Raw genomic sequence first — 21,178 nt, forward strand, 5'->3', positions numbered from 1 at the left:
GGCCCAATCTTAATGAAACTTGGTCAGAATGTTACCCTCAATGAAATCTGGGACGAGTTTGATATTGGGTCATCTTGGGTCAAAAACTAGGTCACCGGGTCAAATCAATGGAAAAGCTTGTTAACACTGTAGAGGCAACATTTTAGACTGTATCTTCATGAAACTTGGTCAGAATGTTAATCATGATGATCTCAAAGTCCATTTTGAATCTGGGTCATGTAGGATCAAAAACTAGGTCACCAGGTCAAATCAAAGGAAAAGCTAGTTAACACTCTAGAGGCCACATTTATGATATATCTTCATGAAACTTAGTCGGATTGTTAATCTTGATGATCTTTAGGTCAGGTTCGAATCTGGGTCATGTGGGGTCAAAAACTAGGTCACCGGGTCAAATCAAAGGAAAAGTGAGTTAACACTTTAGAGGCCACATTTATGACCATATCTTTATGAAACTATCTTGATGATCTTAAGGTCAATAGGTCAGGTGAGTGATGCAGGGCCTTCATGGCCCTCTTGTCATCAAAATTGATCTGTAGTATCAATTAAATGCCATCTCTTCTTTTTGTTCAAATTGGGAACTGAGCCCGTTCTTGGGGCCTCTAGGGCTAAAATTGAAATGACTTTAAACAGGTTCTCATGGAACACCAGATGGATCCTCATCAAACTCAGTGCACTGTAGCATTCATTATAAAGTCCTATGTTAAAATTTTTTCAAATTTGGGTATAAAGAGGACACTAAAATTATATCTTTGAAGTACATTTTCTCATGAACTGCTTGGCGGATCAGCATTTAAATTAGGCCTGTAACATCCTTGTAAGGCCCTCTCTCAAACATTCAAATGGGGGCACTGGACCTGTTTTTCGTATTTTATACAAAACGTAGATGTTACCATTCATGATTCAGTGTGTCATGTTTATGTTCAAGGTCAAATAGTTACAGTCAGGTGAGCAACTTAGGGCGACTATGGCCTTCTTGTTGGTAGGTACAGTTCAGGTCATAGGACAAAACACAGCTTTGTTCAAAGGTAAAATAGTGCTAGCCTTGAATTCTGGAGGAAATTAAAATTGTTGTTTATATTTCAAATCTGACAGTTTTAAGAATATTGTGTTTATATTTCAGACCTGGCACATTTATGAGTTAAAACCACAAAATGCACTTTAGATGTGCCTGTCTGCATAATTTCTTGTTTTTAAAGTGCTGTTTGTCAGAAGAATGATTGTGCCTGTTTTAAGAAATCACTGTCTGAAGAAGCAGTCACTTTATTTGAAGTCTTTGAAAATGTTGTATTCCTTGAGTTGCTTTGAATGAGCATCTTAACCCTTACCTTGCGAACTTGTCCGTCTTTCAATTTAGTCAGTACTATTAACTGTTAAAAAGCGTGCTTACCAAAAAGATACTGACTGAAAAGTGAACAGTGCAGACCATGATCAGACTGCACGGATGTGCAGGCTGATCTTGGTCTGCACTGGTCGCAAAGGCAGAATCACATGCCAGCAGGCTAAAGGTTAAAGATGGTCTATTTGATTTTTATAAAGTAATGGATTTGTTCAAAATATTTACTTCAAATTATTACTATTTTTGTTGGGTTTAACATGATACTGGCACAACAACAGGTAACATTTATGGTGACATTCCCGCTTGTTGTGGTTGAGGAAGGTGCCAAGTGCCTCTCTAAGTATTATTTCAGGCACGAGTGGATGCATGGGTAGAACCATCTGCCTTACATTAAGCCGGCTCGATGGCTTCCTCATAATGAAAGAAGTCTACTCCTAAGGCAAGGTTTCGAACCCACAGCAGCTTCCTTAACCACTCAGCCGTGGAGGGGTCCATCAGATTTATATTTACAGTTAGTTATATATTTTAGATTTACATTGTAGGTACATGTATTTTTAAATAGAATTTTATTTCTTTGAGTTTGTAATTTAAGTGTAAATTTAATAAACATGCTTTGCCTAAGGGGTGAGGCAAATATAATAAAACATTATTATTGTAATACAGTTGTTAAAGATTTGCATTGACAATTATATGTTTATCTAAAATTCATTAGAAATTCAAGTTTGTAAAATTATTATTACCTCCCTTTGCCTAGCAGTGTGAAAGGAAATAAATAAATAAGGAAGCTACATGCCATTTTAAAACCTGCCTTTCTGTTCTGATGGTAGAAATACTACTGCTTTTGACTTGAAACTTAAAACCGTTATTTACTATCACAGTCTACACAAGGAGAAACAATCCCCAGAACTCTGATTTGAATTTTTACAGAGTTATGCCCCTTTTTAGCTCACCTGAGCACGAAGTGCTCAAAGGTGAGCTTTAGTGATCACCCTGTGTCCGGCGTCCGTCGTCGTCCGTCGTCCGTCCGTCCGTCCGTCCGTCGTCAACAATTTGACTGTTAACACTCTAGAGGTCACATTTTTGGCCCAATCTTAATGAAACTTGGTCGGAATGTGACCCTCCATAAAATCTTGGATGAGTTCGATATTCGGTCATCTGGGTTCAAAAACTAGGTCACCAGGTCAAATCAAGGGAAAAGCTTGTTAACACTCTAGAGGTCACAATTTTGACCCAATCTTAATGAAACTTGGCCAGAATGTTACCCTCCATAAAGTCTTGGACGAGTTCGATATTCGGTCATCTGGGGTCAAAAACTAGGTCACCAGGTCAAATCAAAGGAAAAGCTTGTTAACACTCTAGAGGTCACATTTTTGGCCCAATCTTAATGAAACTTGGTCAGAATGTTACCCTCCATAAAATCTTGGATGAGTTCGATATTGGGTCATCTGGGGTCAAAAACTAGGTCACCAGGTCAAATCAAAGGAAAAGCTTGTTAACACTGTAGAGGCCGCATTTATGACTATATCTTCATGAAACTGGTCAGAATGTTAATATTGATGATCTTAAGGTCCAGTTTGAATCTGGGTCATGTAGGATTAAAAAGTAGGTCATCTGGTCAAATCAAAGGAAAAGCTAGTTAACACTGTAGAGGCCACATTTATGACCATATCTTAAAGAAACTTGGTCAGAATGTTTATCTTGATGCTCTTTAGGTCAAGTTTAAACCTGGGTCAGCTTCGGTCAAAAACTAGGTCACTAGGTTAAATCAAAGGAAAAGCTTGTTAACACTGTAGAGGCCACATTTATGACTATATCTTCATGAAACTTAGTCAGAATATTAAACTTGATGATCTTTAGGTCAAGTTTGAATCTGGGTCATGTTGGGTCAAGAATTAGGTCATGGGGGCAAATCAAAGGAAAAGCTTGTTAACACTCTAGAGGCCACATCTATGACTGTAACTTCATGAAACTAAGAATGTTAAACTTGATGATCTTTAGGTCAAGTTCGAATCTGGGTCATGTGGGTCAAAAACTAGGTCACGGGGTCAAATCAAAAGAAAAGCTAGTTAACACTGTAGAGGCCACATTTATGAACATATCTTGATGAAACTTGGTCAGAATGTTAATCTTGATGATCTTTAGGTCAATATGTCAGGTGAGCGATACAGGGCCTTCATGGCCCTCTTGTTAACTTAGAATATTTTGGTTAAAGTTTTATGTAACATCCAATATCTCTATTACTATCAATGCTATTGACTTGAAACTTAAAATAGTTATTTACTATCCAAGGCTACACCATAAGAAACAATCCCTATAACTCTGATTAGAGTTTTGACAGATTTATGCCCCTTTTACTGGCAAAGCTCTAATTCAGAGTAAAGCACTAAGAAAAGTCGAGCGTGCTGTCTTACGGACAGCTCTTATTAACTATACTGACATGTTAAAGGTAGGTGGGGTGGGTAATTACAGATTGCATAAAAGGTAATATCAGAGCATACATTTCAAGGTGAAATCTCAAAGAGAATATATGAAAACTTCAAAATTGCTTAACCGTTACCCTGTTAAATATCTAAAATTGACTGATCAGTCATTCAGTTTCGACAGTTACCACTTCTTGTTCAAAGGATGTGCACGGATGTGCAGGCTGATCTTGGTCTGCACTGGTCGCATAGGCAGAATCACTTGCCGCCAGCAGCTGGCTAAAGGCCACCTTTAAGTGTATTGTATATGTACATCTTAAGGGTTTATATAGCAAAGTTTGACATGTTTTTGTAGAAGGAGTATTTAAGTGTGAGACATGATCACTTAACCACAAACAGTGAAGTTCATGGTCACAATCTTCATAACATGAAACTAAAGTTCATGGTGAAATCTTCATTACATCAAACAGTGCTATTTTAGTTCCCAGTCTGTTTTTTTTAATGTAAATGTATACCATTAAACCCTATCTGATTAAAATGTACTTGACTTTCTTGATATTGATCATGTAGTAGCATACATTAAAAGGTTACCATGACAGTAAAATGATTGGCGACAGAAATCTCATAAAAAGACATGATGTTATTTTGCAACATGAAAATTTATTTGTAAACAACACCTTAAGTTTGCCTAATCTATTCAGATATCATGATCTGACCAATCTGAGTGCTCCTTTAAGAAATATAAATGTAATCAAGTTCACTCATATTTGGTGTATTGCTAATGTTATAAATGAAGGTATATTTGGTAGTTTTGGGTTCAAGATTTAGCCTTACATTTTGAGAAAAAAAAATTCAAACAACACCAAATCATAGAATGAAAAGGTTGTTTCACATGAAAATTGAACACCATAATTTTGTTAGCTCAGCTGTCACGTAGTGACAAGGTGAGCTTTTGTGAATGCATTTTGTCCGTCGTCCGTTCACAATTTCTTGTTCACAGACATTTTAAATTTTGAGGTTGCATATTTTCACAGAACTGATATTAGTGAAAATAATATGTCAGGAATATTGCTCAGTCTACAGCAATGGTGAATTGATATAACTAGTTTTCCAATGCGTTACATGTTCTTTTCAAATTACAGACAACCTAACCCAGGCACCAACAAGATCATTTTAAACATATTTTTTCTGTCAGTGTAGCCTGGGATCTTCCTGTTAAGCTAACTGAGAGGGCCAAGTTCAGTCAGTTAAATTTTGAAGCTTGAAACACTTAATATTTTGACAGCTTCAGTTGTGCTGCCAGTTAGTCAAAAAGTCAGTGAAGATTGATCTATTTCTTATCTTGTTATTACTCTATGAAAGATCTTACAACTGAAATTTTCTAAAGCAGTGTCTATACAGGTTTTAACTGGGCATATTTTGGAGGAGAAAATTGCAGAAAAAGAATTTTCCAGCTTTTGATTGTATAAAAGTACTGCATGGTCCCTTGGGGATACAGAAAACTTGCCTGCATAATTACATTACAGCATCTGCAGTGGAATTTCTTACTGCATTTTACCATATGTTTTGAATTCTATACACAATCTTTTATAATATTTTTTTCATCAAGTTGGCATTTTTCTCGCAGCAAGATTGATTAGTCTTATACAAAAACTAATGCAGCGCACATTCTTGATGGCACAAAAGAAATCTGTTTCTGTGTTATACAGTGGTGCCTCCCATAGATTCTCTTGCTGTTTTGAATGTTTTTGACAGTAATGTTCACAATGCTGTACTGCACAATGTTATCTGTTACATTTTCATTTTCAAGCTGCATGTCAAGTTTTATCTTCCTATATTTATGTAGAACTGGTCTTTGATAAGGCCAAGATTGCAATGGTTTGGAAGGCAGGAGTGGAAAAAGACCCAACAGTGACAAGGAGAAAACAAACCCTAGTAGTCTAGCCATGGAGGGATTAAGAACTGGCAGGCTATGCATGGAGAGAAAAAAAACTGTCGGGCTAGGTGCAGAGAGATAAAAGACCTAATAGGTTAGGCAAAGAGGGAAGAAGACCAAGCAGGCCTGGCAAAGAAGAAGAAGACCAAGCTGGCCTGGCAAAGAGGGAAGAAGATAAAGCAGGCCTGGCAAAGAGGGAAGAAGACCAAGCAGGCCTGGCAAAGAAGAAGAAGACCAAGCAGGCCTTGCAAAGAGGGAAGAAGACAAAGCAGGCCTTGCAAAGAAGAAGAAGACCAAGCAGGCCTTGCGAATAGGGAAGAAGACCAAGCAGGCCTGGCAAAGAGGGAAGAAGACCAAGCAGGCCTGGCAAAGAGGGAAAAGACCAAGCAGGCCTTGCAAAGAGGGAAGAAGACCAAGCAGGCCTGGCAAAGAGGGAAGAAGACAAAGCAGGCCTTGCAAAGAGGGAAGAACACCAAGCAGGCCTTGCAAAGAGGGAAGAAGACAAAGCAGGCCTTGCAAAGAGGGAAGAAGACCAAGCAGGCCAGGCAAAGAAGAAGAAGACCAAGCAGGCCTGGCAAAGAGGGAAGAAGACAAAGCAGGCCTGGGAAAGAGGGAAGAAGACCAAGCGGGCCTGGGAAAGAGGGAAGAAGACAAAGCAGGCCTGGCAAAGAAGAAGAAGACCAAGCAGGCCTGGCAAAGAAGAAGACCAAGCAGGCCTGGCAAAGAGGGAAGAAGACCAAGCAGGCCTGGCAAAGAAGAAGAAGACCAAGCAGGCCTGGCAAAGAGGGAAGAAGACAAAGCAGGCCTGGCAAAGAGGGAAGAAGACCAAGCGGGCCTGGCAAAGAGGGAAGAAGACAAAGCAGGCATGGCAAAGAGGGAAGAAGACCATGTGGGCCTGGCAAAGAGGGAAGAAGACCAAGCAGACTAGGCAAAGAAGAAGAAGACCTAATAGTTAAGGGAAAGCAACAGGCAGGCAAGGCATTGAGGGAAAAGACCTTGCGAGTATGCCAATAGTGCAAAAACACTTAGCTTGCAGACCAGCCAGTAAAATGTCATGGTAAAAAACTTGCCAGACCAGCTCATGAGGGGTGACTGAAGCTTGAGAATATAAAGTTATAGCTGAAGTCCTAGCATGAATTGACAGTTTGATTGACAGTCTGTCTCAGACTGACAGTAATGAAGAGTATCTTGGTCCCACTGAGCAGGTGCTCTGGCGAGGTACCATCTTGCCCATCTATGGTTCACAACTTGATGTACAGATACCTACTAGTGATTGAGATTAGTTGACAGTTTATGTGGTATTTATTAGATTTTGATAGACATCCGTAGATACAAGGATGGAACAGAGATACTGTATCTTCCTCCGATATGCTGATTGTTCTATGTGATTGACATATTCCGGACTACATAAACAGTTTGATAAGAACTGAGTTGATGGTGAATGAAGAAAATGTGGCAGCTTCCAAGAAATTGAAACATTTTTACTGACATTTATTTCATGGAATTATTGCTACTAGCAGGTTTTATGGCCTTGAAGGTATTCCAAACATGAAAACCTGCATAATGGTTCTTGTTTGAACATCTGGTCTGGTGTGACCACAAGCTTTAGACTGGCACATTGTTTGAACATCTGGAAAGGTTTGACTTTGGGCTTTAGACTGGCACATTGTCCAAACTTCTGGAAAGGTCTGGCACAGTGTTCGGACACCTGAAAAGGTCTGACTGTGAGTTTGAGTGGCACATTTTTGGAACATCTGGAAAAATCTTCAGTTTTTCGACTAGCACAGTTATTGTTTGAACATCTTGAAAGGTCGGAGCTTTAGATGAGCACAGTGTTTGAACATCTGGACTGTTGTGACTATGAGCTTTAGACTGGCACATTGTTCAAACATCTGGAATAGTGTGACTATGAGCTTTAGACAGGCACATTGTTAGAATGTCTAGACTGTGGTATGACTGTGAGCTTTAGACTGGCACACTTTGGTTCAGTCATTTTCTTAATCTGTTGACTAAAACATATTGAACTTGGAGACTTCTAGATGTGTTAGAAATTTAAATACCCAAGTGTATTGGGTCAGGTTTCTGCGCCAGTTCATGATAGGCCACCCAGCTTGCATATGGAGTGCTTCAGACCACCAGCCTTATGGACATTATTGTTCCACCTCAATGTCCCTGCCCTGAGTGATTCAGAATTTCTTCCAAGACATGAGTTTTTATGTCATCCCTAAATCTTTTCTCCTGTTTACATGTGAACTCTTCAGTGGAGGAGGTTAGCCATTCTGAAGCAGGGGCCAGGTCTCAGCTGTTGCCAATGTAAATTGTTTTTTTTTTTCAAATCCTCCAGACCAAGCTTTGATCGTAGTAATTCTAATAAATATTCATGTAGGGAGAAATCTTAGCGATAAATATGCAAATGTTGAAGAAGTAGAGGAAGAACAAATATGTTATCATGATCCAATTTTAGATTGGTCTAATCTCAAGTGGAATATAAGTGGAAAATACATGAGGCTGAGTAGTACCACTTGACAGTGGAAATTTTTTATGATAGAATGACTTTCAAGATGTTAATAGTGTAATTTCCTAATATTATAGTAAATGTTAGAGGATAATTTTTAAACTGGATCATTTTATCTTGCCCAGGGAATTGACCTTTGCTACATATTTTGGTCAAGGTTTGTTCTAATAAATGTTACAACAGTTTTGATAGCTCAATTTTACACTCACGAAAAATTAAAAAACTTCATATGGCAAATATTTTGTTGCAAAAATATTTGTATGCAATTATTCTTATTCATTATATTTGTTTTTAATTGGCTATATGCAGTATATATATAGAGAGAGCTGTTCTACTTGCCCTAGTGTCGACATTTTGAAATTATGATTCATTATCTTGTTATCACTATTAACCCTTACCATGCTAAATTTCTATAATGGACTGGTCCATCTTCCAATTTAGGCAGTACCATTTATCGTCTGAAGGGGTGTTTACTAAAAATTTACTGACTGAATAGCGAACAGTGCAGACCATGATCAGACTGCAAGGATGTGCAGGCTGATCTTGGTCTGCACTGGTCGCAAAGGCAGAAACACTTGCCACCAGCAGGCTAAGGGTTAAAACTTGATGGATTTTATTCAAACTTAAAATAGTTATTCCTCATCATCATCCACAGGTCAAAACTCTTGCTCAGATATTTCAAGAATTATGCCACAAAGATTTGATGCACTTTCACTCTATCTCTGTTGTAACTAAATGGATTTGAATTGTCAGTTCTCATTGTATATATCATCACCAACATCATAATTATGACACAAGGTCCATTTATAAGTCTTCAAATATTTCATTAAATATATCCCCTTTTTACAGCTTTTCTTGTAGTTTGGTTGGATTTAGAGTCACACTGACACAATTTAATTTAGGTATTCAATTTAATTTAGGTCATTTGTTGACATTTCCAGCTTTTGACGGTAGATGAAGACTCCAGGTACTCTTCCAAGCATTGTTTCAGGCAAGGGAGGGCACCCTGGTAGTACCACAACCTTCCTATCTAGCTGTATGGCTTCCTGACATGAAGAATTCTGCAACAAAAGCAGTAAGGGGCAGGCGATTCAAAGTCAAGGGGCTTTAACCAAATGTTATTTAAAACTAACAAGATTTCTTAAAAATTGCCCCCCCCCCCCCGCCTTCAAAGCTTTAGGGGTTGGGACACTTAGATTTTCCGTTGTTCATCTGTCAGTTGGTCAGTCCGAATTTGTGTGGTGCATATCCCAAAATGTCTCTCACCTTATCATGTTATCAGACCTCACAGGATTGTTATTCAGAATGTGAAACTGTGCATGTGGTGTTTTCATTGGGATTTCACACAGCCAGACCAGAGTTATGGTCCTTGACTTAGTCAAAAATATGCATACAATGAAAGGAAATGTGGGCATCAGTGTCCTATGGACAAACATTTAGTTTCAAACTTGTTTACAAAAATGGTTACTGACTTGTATTCTTGTCTTAAGTAGGTGTATCTCTAACATCTTTCATTGAAGAGTTGTTACACAAGGAGACCAGTCATTTTTCAGTTACTTCAGTATGGGGGTGTCATCTAGATATATACAAAGTAGACACATCAGCATTTTAATTATGTCAATGTCACCAAGAAAATATTTTCAAACCTAACAGTCTACTAAAATGTTTTTAACTGGAAGTCCTGGTAAATTTATTCATCATTTAATGATAACATGACAAACATAGACTTTTGATATTCCTTTCCAGCAATCAAATACCTGCATATCCAAATAAAACTTATTAGATACATATCCAAATAAAATAGATGCATATCCAAATAAAACTTACCTACCAGCAGTTAGTTATAATAGTCAGGCTTCAAGTCACACAGAAAAATTACCATTGATTCTCATGAGTTGCCACTCTTTTTTTGCTGCTCCTCCAACACAACATTGGACCATATTGTAAATTGGCTCTGCCAAATATGTCATCCACTATAAATAAAGTCCTTACTTACAACAAAAAATGATTTTGTACATATGAAATCTGCTGTTCTTTCTCAGGCAGCTGTTTTATTTTCATGTCCGAAATACTCTCTGTTCTTGTTAGTCGCTGGTAGAAAACGGCAACTATATTTGATATGCTTTAAGATTTTTCAGCTGGTAGGAGAAGTTATTAAATGTGACAATGAAAATGTGATATTGTAAACAAAAGAAAAATAAGGCAGTTAATGAAAGGCTGAAAATTGCATAAGATTTTTTATTATTCTTTCTGTGCTGGAAGGAAATTTTGTATACAGTATGTCTCTGCATACTTTATGCTCAGACTCATTAGTTATATGTGTAATTGTTTTTGTCATGATGCTTAGGAACTTTCTGAACACTCTTTTGTTTCACTATGTGCCAGTTAAATAATGAGTATAGGTCAGAGGACTGTCTGTCTTCCTGTTATGCTCCAGTTTTTGTGATAATGTCATTGGTTACTAATTAGAACTAATGAGCAAGATCACTTTTTACATCAGAACACAGTCACAGTCATAGTATTGTGTTATAAGTTTGAATCTGTATTCATATATGAATGTCTGAATGTTTTAAGTTTTGCTTTGTTATGAAATAAAGTGAAAGTAAATCCAAGAATTAAAAGATTAAACCCTGGGATATACTCCCAGTTTGATGGAAAATTGACTTTTTACTGCAGGTAGGATACTATATATAACCACCAATAAATAAGCTTGTTTCAAATGGGGGCTTGGCCTTTGACCTGTCAATCAATTGTTCAAATGGGTTGATGACTAGCCAACTTAATACTAGTCTTGTACTATATATTATGCTGTTGGCTTTTCTAAAGGTAGTCTCCATTGTTTGTTCTACAATGAAGAATTTTATTGAACCATATTTTCTCAAAGCATCACTGCATCTGAAAGAAATTCAGCAAATAAAAAATATACAGTCTGTGTCTGATAACTTCGGAGTGACGTATTTGGACGAGTCCAAGTCAGGAGGGTAATTGATAATCATCATTTATCTAAGTAAACACTTTTATATTATACTACTACTGAAACGCTTACTTTGAAGTAGAAGATTAGTATCGGTTGTAGAGCGTTAGCCTTACATGTGTGATTCTTTCATATTTCCATTGTCGCGTTGGTTCGAATCCCGCCGTGATTTATACTTTTTTTAAATCCTTGCTTTTTATCTATGTTTTAATTACATTTTTTTTTCAAAGACAATTGAAAATATTCAAAATGCTGTAATACAGCACTACGGTATACAATAACGAACTAAAATATGAAAAAATGATGATGCTTGCAATAACCTTCAGAATATTTTATAGTATGCATTAAGCATGCATCATTCTTATGCTGAACAGTGTTTCTCTTTGCAAAAAAAATACGTGGACGCCTCGGACATCTTGACTACACTAATACTGGCAATATACCAGAGAGGAATTTAAGCTGCACGAAATTTCTGAGTGTTTTCTTGACTATGCATTCATAACACGATGTGTTTACACAGAGCTGATGCTTGGTCCCCTTTAAACAGAAATTAATTTATTAATATTTCTATCTAAATAAATAAAAATATATTCAAGGAGAAATGAATGATTATGGTGGTTACCCTGAAAGAGAAACCAAAAAAAACCCCCAAAAAACAACAACATTCTCCTCGATTCAAACCTACGGCCCGCAATATTTGATATTTCAAAGACTAATGCTTAACCACTGAGCTACCGGGACTGACACACGTATTGCAATAAAATATACCTAATATATTTGTTTATGTAAGCTGCTTTACCTATTTTGTTAGTTTTATAAGTCCAGAAAACATAAACAAACGTGACGTCACTCCGAAGTTATCATACACGGACTGTAGGGTTGTGTGCTTGATTTCTTGTTAGTCAATTTTCAAAATTGGCTGTTGAAGGCATTTCCTCCTATAGATCCACAACAAAAAATTTGTAGTGTTAAGAGTTACTGATTTTCAGTCATGTGACCAAAGAAATTCAGTTGATTTTGTGCATAATTTTTTCAGAATTCGCCAATTATCAGTTCAGTTGGAGTTCTTACTTTGCAGCTAATTTTGAAAAAACCTATCCCTTGTTAAAATCATTCATAGGAAAGATGATAGTGCTGACTGTTTTAAAACACTTAATGCATGGGATATAATAGATTCCCCGGTCTGTGTAATGGCTACCAGGCATTATTCTAGGTTATCGATATAAAATGACGTCTTGCCATTGTGTGTGAAAATGGAAATAGTGTGTTATAGTGGTCACTTTTAGTCTGTGTTGAATCTATTTGTTGTTAAATGTAGCAATTTTAAGGTTTATTCAAATGAAAGGTATATCATACAATGGCTGATTGTTGTCATTTCCAATTTTACCTGAACATGTATGAATATTGTTAAATGACTGTTCATGCCTACTTTTGTTCTAAAACATTGGTGAAGGTCATAAATTACATATATCGGAAGTGTAACATGATTGTATGTCACTTTTCAATACATTCATTTGATCATGAAATTTAATTACTTTGCACTTAATGAATGGTTAATGAACAAATTGTATACCTTGTGTTGAAATAATTGATTATAATGTAAAGGAATGTTTCTCTTTAAATGGCTGCTTTCTTCTTCTTCTTTTTTGTCATGTTGTATTTTATCTTTTTACTCGTGAAAGGTGGTGAGAAGTATAGTAGTCATGCAATATTGTTACTGTTGCAAACATGGACTTGAAATCTCCCAGGTTCAAGGTTATATTTCTGATTTGAGTTATCAGACCATCCTCTCAAAGGAAGCATCTGATTGGTTGTTTCAGAGCTGTGTCTTGAAACTGACCAATGGCAAGTTTGCTTTCTAAAACTAGTCTCCAAACTCAGGTTTATAACTTGTCTTTGATCTAGGTCATGTCCCATGTTGTTCTGGGAGTCAACTTGTGCATGAAAAGAGTTGGAAATAACCCTTGCATGATTGTAGGAGGCAACAAACAAGAGTCTGAACACTTGGTTTACCTGTATTTCATTGATGCTGGGTGAAATGAAGTTAAATTCGTTTCATACCTCATATTTTTATTAGCTTTTACCTACATTAACTTTAATTGTATTTTACAAACAACTCAAGGTCATTACTTCAAGGTCAAGTTTGCAAAGTATTATTGTTCTCACCAGATAGCACTGGTGCACAGATATGTTAATTGAGTTGGGTATATCACGGAAATAATCTTAAAAAAAACAAAACAACTGACATTAATACATAAGGTGATAAAAGAACACAAGGGTAAACTAATGTTCAGTCATACATACCCTGTTCCAGTTTACTTTACAAACAAGGACAAATAATATCATTAAATACATGGGGGTAAAACAGGATGTAAAAAATGTTGAGGAAAAAAATGATGATTGGCTGAGGAAATTAATGACTACAAAAGATTACTTTTCCTTTTCAGCATTGGATCAAAAGCCAAAATATTGTGGCACAAATTTGCCAAGCATAAGTTGCAGATATGTCAGTCTGTAGGTTAATGGTCATTCTATCAGTTGGTAGACCATTTGGTTTCCACTGAATAACTAAAGAATGCTTGGTCTCCCAATAGTCAGACTTCGTAGGAGGATTGCTACTGGTCAGTAGGTCAAAGGTTAAGATGACAGTGACCTTGAGACTGAAAACTATTTCCTTTCAATATCTAAAGAATGCTTTGGCCTACAGCCCTCAAACTTTATGGGACAAATGTGGTTAGTATGACAGCTATTATGTTGCAGGTCAGTAGGTCAAGGTCATTGTGATCTCATGACTGAAAAAGGGAAGGGTATCATGGGAGCCTCATGTGTACATGTTTAAGAAAACAGCTCTTACAAATTACAAATGGTCAAAATCACCTGTCTCTTGAAAAACACTAGTTTCATTTCAAATTTGAACATTTAAAGTGAATTTTAACATAAATAAAGACCACCTTCAAACTAAGGCCACTTTATGACTCTCCCAAGTTTGATCTTTGGTGAGGGCCATGTTCTTTGTGATGATTTGATAAAAAACATTGTGTCTGAAATCATTAATTGTCCTTTAACTCTAACTGGAAGTTATGTGTGCCCAGAACAGCTTATATAGTGCTGGTAAGAATACAGGCACACTCAGTGGGTTGACTGCCTGCCGTTACATAACTGAAAATGTGTTAAAAAACAGTACTTAACAAACATAGGGACAGACAAGAGTGGACTTTGTGTATAAGTTTGACTGTATATTTACACTTTGCTCCAAGTTAAAGTAGCAAAAAGACGTAAGATTTACTAGGTTCATTTTTATAATGATATACTGCTGCAGAAAAATTAAAATTAATTAGTGTGTGCATTCATTGACTGAATTAATTTCTTTGACTTGATACACCTAGTGAACCCTAAGAATTAAAAATTGGTGTGGCAAGTAATGTTATTCTTATTAATATATAGGTATAATAATAAATATTGATAATAACCAGGGGCTTCATTAATAAATGAAGTGGAAGTTGGAAGTTGCAAGTAAATGGTGGTCTGGAGGTCCTCCCATTTAGAACACTGTAATGAGATGTCTAAAAAACACTGCATAATGTTGGTTTTTTATTTTATTTTCCCAAGAAAAGTAGTTTGGGCAAGGGGCTTGGTACCACTGTAGAGGGAGGAAATCCCTGTCCCTTTCCATTAATGAAACCCCTGAAAAAGTGACTGCCAGTGGTTTGGAGCTCAGTTCATGTCATATCATGATGCTATCTGGATCAAACCTTCCTTGGTGTGCAGCCATTATAACTGATAGTTCTAGGACTGGTTTACACTGTGACAGTATAATGTGACTGGATGAAATATTAGTCAATTTTGTACCCATTCAGCAATTTGAAATGGGTATTGTGGTCACCAGTTCTGTTTGAAAAGGTTGTTTAAAAGATGCTTTATTGGTGCAAACACCGAATAAAATGACAACTTCCTCACCTAGGAAAATACCCTGGGATTAGGCTCGCTACATACACAGTCAGTCTGGATTTATTAATTGCCGGAAGCTAGAGGCTATGAATATATTATACAGAATAAATCAGATTGACCTTTCATAAACTGCATGAGTCTTGTTATTAAAATTGAACACCTGTAGAGAAAGGTGTATAGAAAAGTGCATCCACATAAAATATGCATTTGTTAAATTATCCTGATAAGACATACAAGTTGGACAGATAAATTCTCCCTATGTGGGTGAAAAAAGTGACTCATCTCATCTTAAATTTTGCACTTATACCTCTTCACATAATCTGTAACTGGTCCTCATCTTTTATTTGAAGTCATTTATCAAGGACTTGTATTAATCATTGTTATTTCATGGAATAAATTTTATTGGCTTTCATGAAAATGAAACCATGACCTAAGTAATTTATAGCTTACCCAGGCACTGAGTGCTGTTCTCTACCCCATCCCATCTTTGTCTGACAATCATCACTCTGTCCTCTATCAACAGTTTTCCTGTCAAAACATTTTTAAAAAAGCATTTTTGGAGCAATTTTTTTGAGTGAATGGACATCGGATGTTGTCTATTTAAAGGGAGCTAAATTGTGTAGAATTGCCATATTTTTCCATGTTGACACATTCACTTAAGAACTTTTATAGGCTTTGTATTTCCGAAATGTAGAAGAACTAGTGTTCTACAGCTCTTGGAAATGTGTAATAATAATTTGCAAGATTACTCCAATAACACCAGAGTTATGGCCCTTTAGAAGTCAAATCTAGCTAACACTTCTCAAGAAATCATCATTTAACTTATTGCTAGTTGATCCAGCTTCTTCAGTAACATGGCTTTTAATTCCTTGATTAAGACAATAACATTGATATTCTAAAGAATTCAGAACTTTTTTTAATTTTCAAAATACCTCGCTTAGGTTTGATTTAATTGTCCATGAAAAAAAACAACAACTGATGGGGGTATTTTCATTGTAAATTTCTGGCCATTTTGGACACCACTTCTAAAAAATTCATTTCTGACTTTATTTGTAAAATGCATAAAAGCAACAGTTCCATGTAGTACTTCTAAAGATAAAGTAAAGTTTCTTGTTTAACGTGGGTAGTCGATGAAAGTCCCCACCTGGAATGGATGGAACAAGTATAATTTCCAGCCAAACCCATGGCAGGTGTCGTATATCTGCCTCCCCAGCATTCAGTCTGGAAACAGTACCAATTTAAGTAGATCACCCAGCACTGAACACTAGTCGGGATATCGCAGCCGTGACCGGGAATTGAACCTGGACTGCTTTCTACCAACCTACTAACCATTGCATCACTGACTATTTATTAATACTAAAAAATTTTCGTATTTATGATTTTGCCTAATTTTTTGCAATTGCATGGGGAAAATAAACTTTTGCCCCATAAATTGACATTAAAGATATTTTAAAAATTAAAAAACATCCTACGATATTACCACTCCAAGAGACCTTTATAATTATGAATTTTTGATTTCTGGATCTTGTAAAATAAAACAGCATTTCACAAAAGCCCTGTTATGCATTAGATGGATGGATAATTTTTTACATACTGTTAATTAATTCTTAGAGTTATTAGAGTTCTGGCCCTTGAATAAGTAAAATTGCTTTATTTTAAGGGATTTTTTTAAATGTATATATACATGAGAGTGTTATATAAATGCTGTATACAGTTATATTATTTCACATTTTAATGACATATTACAGGGATCCACAGGAAACTTTTAAAGACTGTACTGAGGCAGAACCTGTTAGATAGCGCAAATAACAACAGTTGTGGCTCTTGATTTTGTAAAAATTGCCATAAAGCAATACTTTTTTGAAGCCACACTTCTATGTCTTTACATCACATAGCGGCAGCATTCGTGTCCTATGGACATATTTCTAGTTTTTAAATGAAACTTGTATTTGTTATGAGATGTCTGAAAAAAGAATGCATAAGGTTGGTTTGTTGTTTATTTTTTTTTTAAAAAAGAAATAACTTAAAACTCGTGTTTCATTTTATTGAATTTTTTTCTGTGTTAAATTCTAGTCACGTACTTTATAGATTCTTGTCCTATGTCTAGACAGTCTTTATATATATATAAGCATACATGCGCATGTATGCGCAATGAGATGCGCGTGAAAATGCAAAACGTTGGAGCGCTTTTTTTGTGGCAGTTATCAGGCTGAGTCACAGAAAGATGTTTTTATCTTGATTGTTTGGTGGCAAGGTTTTAGACATCATCTTTTGTCACCATGTAATGAAAACAACAGACAAGATGAGTCATCCTGTCTGCTACAGTTCTGTGATTAAAGCCATAAATTTTGGTAATATTACAGTCTAACAATTATTTATGCAAACTGAAAAATACCTGACCTTGAATATTTTGCGTGGGTTGGCAATATTTGTCAGGATATTTTATGAGTTTTCATTGGTGTTACTTGATGAAATGTGAATCCATTTTGTAATTAAAAAGAAAAACGAGAGTGAGGTTTAAAAAATATTTTATATCCTTCTTTATAACATGTATTTCAGACATTGAGAAATAACAAAAAGAGGGAACGTCACTTGCTGGACACGATTGATTATGCCTTTGCGATCAGTGTAGACCAAGATCAGCCTGCACATCCATGCAGTCTGATCATGGTCTACACTGTTCGCTATTCTGTCAGTAAATTTTCAGGAAACACCCCTTTAAATGATAAATGGTACAGCCCAAATTGGAAGATGGACCAGTCCATTATAGAAATTTAGCATGGTAAGGGTTAAGGCCCGTTCATCAGATTTTGGTCAAGTAATGGATTTGTTTTGAAACTATAAAAACTGATCATTTACACATTATTATGCACTCTTTATAATAGTGCTAAATATGTTAGATTTTCACTAGAGGTATTATTAAAAGTTATTTTAGCATCTTTTCGCTTTTTAGGGGCCTCCATGGCCGAGTGGTTAAGGTCGCTGACTTCAAATCACTTGCCCCTCATCGATGTTGGTTCGAACCTCACTCGGGGCATTGAATTCTTAATGTGAGGAAGCCATCCAGCTGGCAAACGGAAGGTTGGTGGTTCTACCCAGGTGCCTGCTCGTGATGAAATAATTCACGAAGGGCACTTGGGGTCTTCCTCCACCAGCAAAGCTGAAAAGTCGCCATATGACCTATAATTGTGTCGACTGGTGCACCTTTTCAGAACTGTGTGACAGGCACTAGTTACTTAAAAGATACAATATTTAACAATTTTTATTGGGTTATCATATTTTTACTTTAACAACATTTATTCCTTTAACTTTCTAGGAATTGCTAGTCTCTGTGGATGTTTATAAAACCTTGTTTTGTTTCACTGTGAAGTCATTATGTACGATGTATGTCCAAGCAACAATGTGTGACATATGACTGTGTATGAAACCACTCATCAATCTTGCAACAAATCATTGTCAGTATCGTGTTGAAATTTTGTTTTTTGCTGCCTCGAGTGGTGGAAAAAGATGTCTGAGAAAGCTTTTATGTTGCAATTACGCAAGACGTTACAGCAGCTGCAACAGGATGTGGAGTGCAGGACAAATATTGACATTCGAGAATTGCTTTTTCATCTCTCACAAAAGGAGATTTCTTTGATTAGATTAGACCTAATGGAATTGAATTAATTTGTTCTATTTTTTTAAGGATATGGAGGCAAATTTGTTGCCCGTGTTGACTCAAAATAAAGAAAATTGCAACACAAGAATTTTTCTGCAATAGGAGGAGAGAATCATTAACAGTATTTAAAACATGGTCAATTTTCTTGCTGACAAAGTTGTGATGGCACTTTATTGCGTAATTAACAAATTTGTGGTTTGTGACATGTAAAAAAAAAGTTTGTTGTTTGAAATGGCTGTGCTGAGATGGTTGAACATGGTATTAAAAAATTAAAAAATGGTTTTTCAAGCAGTCATGGAAAAATTATAATTTTTAAGTCTAACAAAATTTGTGCAATTCATTGCGGTTTATGGACATGTTGGTTTGTCTGTTAAGATATATTACCAATGGGACATGCAGGTTGCCTATTAGATGTATAATCACACTTACCAAAGGCTTTATGTTGACGACGAGGGAACGTGTAGGAAGTTATAGGGTACCGCCCTTGTTGAGATGACAGATTGGTAGCCCTCAAGCATAAAGCATACAGCTAATGTTCCTAATTAAATCATTTATTTAGTCAAACACCTTAACGCTTTATGTAAATAATAAAAATTTACTGAAATCTGAAAATTTTTAATTTGATATTCTTGTGTCATAAAACTTTTACCCGCTGATAAGATTTATTGGAAAAACTTTTAAAAGGTGTTTTGTAAATTTTATTTTATTACTTTTAATGTTGAATATTTAAGCTCTTTAATGTTTCCTAAACCCATTTTAGAAATGTAAACTTGTCAAATCTAAAAATATGTTTCCTACATAGCAAACTCTATTATAACAATGTCAAAAAATGAGAAAGTGCTGGACAGCATAATTAATTTGTTATTTAACCTTTAGCATGCTAGATAAATTATCGTCTGCTGGAAATGTCGTCTGCTAAAATTGTAAAGTTCATTCAATTTGCTCCAAAATTGGAAGAAATATTGTCAGAGTAGCAAACAGCTTGAAACCTGATCAGACGCCGATTTAATCGGCGTCTGATCTGGTTCCAAGCTGTTTGCAAAGGCTGTTAAATTCGCCTGCAGCAGGCTAAGGGTTAATTGTTAATAAATATGAGCTGCACCATCAGAAAACCAACATAGTGCGTTTGCACATCAGCTGCAGTATTTGTGGCATTTCCTTTTAATCTAGAAAATATGGTATTATCTTATTTTGTTGAGACGGGGTCCATTTATGTACAAGTGAATTTCAGAGATAATGCTGCGACCAGTCTAGCCAGTAATTGATTGACTTGGAATTTTTCATACAACTAAAATTCCAAAATATTTCATTTTTAAAACTTGAAATATTCAAACTATCTTTACAGTAATTATTTCTGACAGTGAGGTTATCATGTTAAACATGCACAAAAGTTTATATATTAATGTGTGCATGTATCTGTCAGGTGAATACACAAGAGACATTGGCCTTGTCATACAACATCCTATCCAAATCTCTTTGAAGTGGCCAGGGAGAGACATGCGTTTCATTCCCAAGAAGTCTCTTGTTAACAGTGACAACTGTAAACAGTACTCCTGTAATTGCTGATGAACCACTAGTAAGAAATGATATTAAATGTTGCTGATTTTTGACAGTGTTGGTAAACACAGATTTGTGATATTAGAAATGGTAAATAAATGCATGTAACATTGGATAACTGATTTATCTGACTGTAGTTCACTCTGAATGTTTAAACAACATAGTTTGAGATATTGTCTCTGTCAGTTTGTTATTGATACAGTAGATGTAGATACAAACAAAAATGCTCTTAAATGTAAGTGACTTTTCTCTCAGAGTTGCATATTCCTTGATATTTGACAATTGAGGTGATGGTGAACTGTTTTAAACGAAAAATTCTTCATAAGAATCAAGATAAAGATATGTAATAATAGCGATTGTCTGTGTTGTGAGGCGTTCAAATCGGAACTCCAGATTCCTGAAAATGGCGGCATAATTTCCATAACAAGTACAGAAAACAATAATGTTGTATCAAGTATTAAACTTGTTAGCAAATAAATTTCTGTGAAAATGCATGCATTGAAAAATAACTGGGAACCAGTCAGTTTTGTAAAGATAGCAAAACAAAAGAAACGGCAATTTCAAAGCCCTATATAGTAATAAAATATTTCAGATTTTTTACCAGTGATGACCGTTGTAACATGAATTCATACCTTAATTTACTAATACTTGGGTCATAAGAATATTCTAGACACATTCACAACATGATGTGGACAAGACTTCAGTTTATGCAGATGGGAAACAGCAAAAGTTTCCATTACAGTATTAAGATATTGTGTGATATATGACAATAACAAGGATGTTAGAGAAATGAATCCTTGTTCAATAATTGCATAGGGAACAAATTCAGCAGAC

General features: G+C 35.9%; 1 protein-coding gene across 17 annotated transcripts in view; it reads left to right on the top strand.

The window, feature by feature from the left end:
- LOC123554767 (muscleblind-like protein 3) overlaps window positions 1-21,178 on the top strand; it is a 204,864-nt gene that overhangs the window by 54,371 nt on the left and 129,315 nt on the right. The window contains exon 1 of one of the 17 annotated variants that reach the window (XM_053547750.1): window positions 8,341-8,364. The exons of the other annotated variants lie outside the window; for them this stretch is intronic. The gene's annotated coding sequence lies outside the window, so the exon portion shown is untranslated. Of the gene's footprint in view, window positions 1-8,340; window positions 8,365-21,178 lie in introns of those variants that run through there. 17 annotated transcript variants of the gene reach the window in all.

This window comes from Mercenaria mercenaria, chromosome 7 (assembly GCF_021730395.1).
Source record: "Mercenaria mercenaria strain notata chromosome 7, MADL_Memer_1, whole genome shotgun sequence".
NCBI lineage: Eukaryota > Metazoa > Mollusca > Bivalvia > Venerida > Veneridae > Mercenaria > Mercenaria mercenaria.